Consider the following 7010-nt stretch of genomic DNA (forward strand, 5'->3'; position numbering starts at 1 on the left):
TGACTGCTACTCTTGTTGGTTGGCAACCTTACCAAACCCCGCCCCCGGTCGGCCAGTCCGCAGTACGAAAAAGGTTGGGGACCCCTGCATTAAACCAATATCAATAAAGTCGCAAGAAAGTTACTTTAAAAGTTTGTTCATATGCTTATATTCCTGGACATGTGGAGTTACAGAGTTGAGTTTAAATTTAGGTTTAATGTATGTTTGTGAACGCTGCTTGTATATGCCTGTAAAGCTGTTTGAAACGAAGTTTTTCATTGCGCCTGTGCAAGCATGTACTTGCGCATTTGACAATAAACTGGACTTTGACTTTGTTTTGACTCAGCGGATACAAGCCTAACAAAGTTGTTCATACTGATTGAAATATTCGGCACGACTGAATTGAAAGCGAACACATGACACTAGGTATTATCCAATCTCCTGGACTTGTCCCCTAACAGCAGAAAATTTCAGCTCGCTTTGCTTTGCTGAATCACAACAGCATCAGACAAAATCTTTCTATTACTGGCAAGGAGTTCTTTACGGGTAAGTGTACAATGTAATTACGTCTCCAATCCAGGTAAGTTTTGGATGCATTTTAAAAGCAGCGTGAAGCTGAGTATGTTTTCACTGCAATAGTCAGAAACATGTTAGAATTACCACCGCAGAGAATATGTCAGGAAACGAAGTTCTGATTTCCAGTGCCCACTCAGCAAGAGTCCACAATGTACGCCTCATGAAGGGAATGGACAAGAGTGTCGCGTAGGAAGCGATCCCTGGGGAGAGCAGAAAGTGAGGGGTGGTGGTGGGGCGCCTCCCCGTCCAGCTCATAATGCTCCGGAACTTCTGCCGCTCGCATGGGTCCCAGCTAAGCCTGCCGGTTTGTCGGGTACGTGGAGTAGTCTATGTTCCAAGCCTACACTGGTGACCGTCCCGTACTTTTCCTACGCAATATCGACGACAGCATTGGTGCTGCTTCCTGCAGCCGTGCTAAACTCATCGATTTTACCCACTTTGCCTCCAACTTCCATCCCGCCCTCAAATTCACCTGTTCCATTTCCGACACGTCCCTTTCTCGATCTGGCTGTTTCTATCTCTGGAGATAGCTTATCCACCGATGTCTATTATAAACCAACGGACTCTCACAGCTACCTGGACTATACCTTATCCCACTCTGCTCCTTCTCAAAACGCCATCCCCTTCTCTCAATTCCTCCGTCTCCGCCGCATCTACTCTCAGGATGAAGCTTTTAATTCTGGAACGAAGGAGATGTCCTCCTTTTCAAAGAAAGGCGCTTCCTTTCTTCCATCATCAACGCTGCCCTCAAAAGCATCTTTGCCATTCCACTTATGTCTGCTCTTACCCCAACCTTCCGCTACCTTACCAGGATAGAGTTCCTCTTGTCCTCACCTACCACTCTACAAACCTCCGCGACCAGCACAAAACTGTGATTGGTCCGCTTGGTAGCATCGCATTTCCGGTTTCTTTTCTCTGCCGTGTCTGTACACTGATGCGAAAGAAATGGTTGGAGACGATGAACCAAATACTCAGATCTACCTGCGTGACATCCGAAAAAATTTGAAATGCATTTCCTCGCCCATGTCTCTCACGAAGAATCTCAGCACAGTGGCATAGAAACCCCACTGCCAACTAGCATTTTAGCTGTAAATTGCAGAGCGATGCAGACACAACAATGCATGCTCACTACGGCGTATGTTCTATGCTTTTTAACGTGAATGTTCAATGAAACAGATTGAAATTGAACAAGCATTTGAAGCAATAGCTCTTACATTCGTAAATATTTCTTATGATGAGAATGGGGATTCATCAACTCCATTATGTTAGATGTGCCCTTGGAAACATGTCATAAAGAAGATGTCTTAAGGACAATGATCTTTAGAGATATCATCGAGAAGGTTCATATCAGCTCCCTGGGCTTCAAAATGAAGAAACATATTAACTATGGTCCTTGTGCATCAGGATCTTTACCAATCGAACCACCACTCAGTGACAAACAGGACAAAAGATGTCCATGGAAGTAATTATGGTCATGTGCCCAGCAGACCTCTACAGTTTGCTGCAGAATGCTGATCTTCTAGTTTTTCAAGCACCTGTATTTACTAACTGTTATCTCAACTAGAGCCATTAAGCCCTCGTTCTTTTTTTTAATCTTGTCAAGCTAAATGTGAATGGCATATCTTTCCTACATTCTGTAATTATTTAGAAGGGTCTCTAGTTATCTCTTTAGCAGAATTCTACTGTGTTATGGAGAACATGGTGTTGCTCAGTTGTCCTTCTGAGGCTCTGTTGATGTTCCCATACCTACCTTCTTGTTTCTGTCTCTTTATGGGCTTCTGACTTTCCTCCGCTCCGGAGTCGAGTGACGAGCTTGCTGTCCGCTGGTCCTCTGTTGAGCCAGTGCCCATAACCACTGTGAAAGAGAGAGTCCGCAGTTCTTCCACACTTGGGTCCAGTGCTGCGCGCGCACTTTGTGTTTTGTCACTGTCCAGTCTATTTCACAGAAAAGATTGATATTATGAACTCGCATTGTATAACATCAGCCAAGCAGGTTCAGCCTGCAGTATGATCAGTCACGTGACAGTTGTCCGCAGATTACCTATTTGTTGTAGACCCAGGACATCAGTCAGGTCTTCGGATAGATAGTCTGAAGATTGGGATGGAGGGAAGAGTGTTAATTATCACAATGGCCAGACTTTATGTAGGCATAATGGGACAATTGTATCAATATCATTTTAATGCAATTCCAGAATCTGAATCAGGTTTATTATCACTAACATATGTTGTGAAATGTGTTGTTTTTGGCAGCAATAGAGTGTAAGACATACAAATTACTGTGGGTTCAGCAAAGAGTGGAGTCAACGTTGCAGAGCGGCAAGCAGAACTGGCCCATCCTTGACTCCAGTCCTGACACCCTGCCTTATTAATCATCTGGCCTGGCGTTTAAATCCTCCGAAGATCGGTTCATTCCTCCCTCAAAGTCCGGAACCAGCTGCATCGATACACTCTGGGCCTAGACCACGCCCCCTCCCCCACTGCTTCCTCCTTCCTCTAGCCGCCATACCTCAGCCCATGCCTAATATTTCCAAATTAGTCCGATGCTTAGATCGAGCAAATCTCTCACTACCGGTTTCGGTGCAAGGGCTCTGAGTCTCCTCCACTCCGCTTGCTTCGACTCTGACTCTGTCTGAACGTGCCTTGTCCTTGCTCCTGTATGCACACTTCGACCCTCAACTCAGCCTTGCTTTCTCATTGTTTACAGTGACCGTGTACCATGAATATTTATAGGAAATAAGTTATTAAGAAAATATTTAGTTTTATTTCTTACTTTGAAAACCACCATGAAGTCGTTGCTCACCCTTAGCCGCACTGTCTTAAGCTGGATTCGATATTTGTATTAAAGAGCAGGTGTATAGGTGTTCCTAACAAAGTGACCTCTGAGTGTATATCGATGAAGCTCAAATTTACAGCTTCCTTATCTTTGTGGTTTAACCATATCACCATAAATTCAGCACAAACTTCAAAATATGGCCTGTCCTAGGATAGCTACCTATGTTTTAATGTTACAGGCTGTATAACTCAGATGCTCCCCCATTCTCACCTTGAAAGGATGAAATGAACAAACAGTACAAGATATCTCAAACCAGAAAATGTAACAGTGGGAATCTCAGGTCTTTGTGGTGGAAGATATACATTCCTGATCAGGATTTGTTGCTATGGGGCACTAAAAGTCAGAACTTTCCATTCCACCACTCCTCGTAAAGCCTGATTTATACTTCTGCGTCAATTGTATGCCATAGGTACCGCGTACCCTACGCCATAGGGTGACGTGCACCTCCCCTAAAAAGTAACTTGTGGTGATGCAGACCGCAATAACTGTGATTGGTCTGCTTGGTAGCATTGCATTTCCTCCTACGCATTTCCAGTTGCTTTTCTCCGCCATGTGTGTACACTGATGCAAAATAAATGGTTGGAGATGATGAACCAAATACTCAGATCTACCTGCTGACATCCAAAAATATTTGAAATGTATTTCCTCGTCCATGTCTCTCACGAAGAAACTCAGCACAGTGGCATAGAAACCCCACCGCCAACTAGCGTTTTGGCGGTGAATTGCAGAGCAATGCTGACACAACAATGCATGCTCACTACGGCTAGGGCATCGCAGAAGTATAAATCAGGTCTACAGCGTAGCCCGTACGCACAAGTATAAATCAGGCTTTACTCTGGTATTTGCAATGCAAAGTCTTGCTCTTTGAGCTCAGGAAAAGAACCTGTTGCTCACTATCCCTGTTGTAGCTTGTCACCCTTGAACCAGAAAGGTGACCTAGTTGTGCAGCTGAGTTCTGCTTCCAAATTATATTTGTATGTTGTATGTCGCTCAAATTCAGCTACAACCGGGAGTGTCCATACAGTGAGTAGAGTTAAAGTGGCGACAAGAAAACATACAACTATATGTAAAATATTTTTGTTGCCTATTTATTATTATGCTTACCAACATTTCTAATTAATTCTACAACAGGATCGGTGTGATCAGCTATTTTCAAGATGGACAGTCCTGGATGGAAAGGCAGATTGCAGATTGCATGTGTTCTTAGCATTTTCATCATGCTGCCTTGTCCAGTCACACAAGGGGCTAAAATATTGGTTGTGCCCGTGGATGGAAGTCATTGGATCATTATGGAGATACTAATAGAAAAACTAAAAGAACATGGACACCATATCACAGTGCTTTCTTACTCATCAAATTTGTATATAAAAGAAAGACCAGATCTCTTTGAATTCATAACGACTAAAAGTGAAAAATACATTGAACAACCTCGTCCTATCAAATTGCTGATTAAATTGCTTGTGCAAAATTCATTGGAAAGCTTCCAGAATGGTTGGACAACATGGGGCAAAATTAAGTTGCAGTTATATTCAAATGTTTTCAGGTATTATTTACATAGCTTGCTTCAGAATAAAACCAGTGCAATATTTGAAAACAAAAGCTTGTTAAACCAACTGAAGAATGCAAATTTTGAGATATTGCTTACAGATCCTGTTTTAGTTGCTGGTCCAATGCTTGCTTATTACTTAAAAGTCCCGATGGTGTATAATGTTCGATGGCATAGTATTGGAGAAGCTCATTCTCATTTTGCCCCATTGCCACTTTCTTACATCCCCTATCCAGACACACACTTTACAGACAAAATGAATTTTCTCCAGAGAACAGAAAACATTGTGCAATATCTTATTCAGCTCGTCACCGCAAAATTATTTATATACCCAATTCATAATGAAATCTGTCATCGACATCTGGGACCAGACACAGACATCCAAACACTTCTCTTGAGGGCTGATGTGGTGCTGATGACAGTCGATTTTGTGTTTGAATTCCCAAGACCCACCATGCCAAATATTGTGTACATTGGAGGCTTCCAGTGTAAACCAGCCCGACCACTAGTGGCAGAGTTTGAAGAATTTGTTCAAAGCTCAGGGAAGCATGGACTTATTGTCATGTCATTAGGATCCGTTATTGATTCCTTACCAAAGCAGATTGCAATGGAAATAGCTGAGGCATTCGCTCAAGTACCCCAGAAGGTTATTTGGAGATACGATGGAGAAATCCTTCCCAATATAGGTAATAATACACTACTGACAAAATGGATCCCTCAGAACGACCTTCTGGGACACCCCAACACACGAGTCTTCATTTCTCATGGTGGTATCAGTAGCATTTACGAGGCCATCTACCACGGGGTGCCAGTGATTGGCATGCCTCTTATTTTTGACCAGTTTGACAATGTAGTCCGGCTTGAATCCCGAGGTGCAGCAAAGATGCTTAATGTTGCAACTATTCATTCAGCAGATCTATTGCAGGTGCTTAATGAGGTGATAAACGGCACATTTTACCGGGATAACATGAAGAAACTCTCTGCTCTCCACCGGGATCAACCAGAGTCGCCAATGGAGAGAGCTGTTTTCTGGATTGAGTATGTTGCCCGACACAAAGGAGCAGGGCATTTGCAATCTGAATCCTACCGGCTGCCCTGGTACACTTACTATTGTGTGGATGTGATGGTTTTTCTGTTGTCCATGTTCCTCATGCTCACAGTGCTGGTGGTTGTAGCACTGAAGAAACTTTGTTGTATTACATGTAGAAGAAAGCAAAAGACTGAGTGAGGTTACATTATCTTGTGTTGGGATATGGTGTTTTATGCTTTTTATAAGTAATTGATTTTTTTCTGAAATTAATGCATGGAACCTTCTTTCCAGATTGCATGAATTTAGCAAAGGTTATTTTGAGAATAAATCACCAGCAATAGACACATTATATAATAGACTTTGTGCTTTGATATGCATAAAAGAATTATAACTACCTGATCCATATTTCACTGGGAAAACAGGCGATGTAAAAGAGTAAAGTGACCAGAGGTGTAAGAGAAAACAAACTAATTCAGCTGATCTATGAATAAAGAAATATTCTTTTGAAAGTTATTTGATTTTAATGATTCTTCATGTCGGTCTAATTAGTTTTATCACTCATGAATCCTAGTGAAATTTTGGTCTAAAAATTATGCATGAAAGGTCAATGTTCAGTGTCAAATATATCTTTGATGCTGATTGCAGTACAGAACAAGTAGTTTCAATGTGCAGGTAAAATGTATTTACACATATCATCTGCAGACAAATGGGCAGCAATATCAAGTGATATGAAGAGGAATGAGCCACACAGTTCCCTAAACCTGTTGAGTCACTCAGATTCGATCAATGTATTGTGTGCATTAACCTTAACATGTTTGCTCAACGACAATCTATCAATGTTCATCAACCAATTATCCCTCTGGACCAGGGGTTCCCAACCCTCTTTATGCTGTGGATCAATACCTTTAAACAGGGGTTCTGCAGACCCCAGTTTGGAATCCAGCTCTAGACTAAGTAGCTGAAGTAAGTTGAGTGAAAAGAGTTGCAAATATCCTAAATTTGTAACATGCAAAATGCTTACACTGGTATACCCCTCCTCCAACTTA

General features: G+C 42.2%; 1 pseudogene; it reads left to right on the forward strand.

Moving 5' to 3' along the window:
• Positions 1–344: 344 nt before the first annotated feature.
• LOC140209719 (UDP-glucuronosyltransferase 2C1 pseudogene) lies at positions 345–6477 on the forward strand (annotated as a pseudogene).
• Positions 6478–7010: the final 533 nt, after the last annotated feature.

Source organism: Mobula birostris, chromosome 14 (assembly GCF_030028105.1).
Source record: "Mobula birostris isolate sMobBir1 chromosome 14, sMobBir1.hap1, whole genome shotgun sequence".
Lineage (NCBI taxonomy): Eukaryota > Metazoa > Chordata > Chondrichthyes > Myliobatiformes > Myliobatidae > Mobula > Mobula birostris.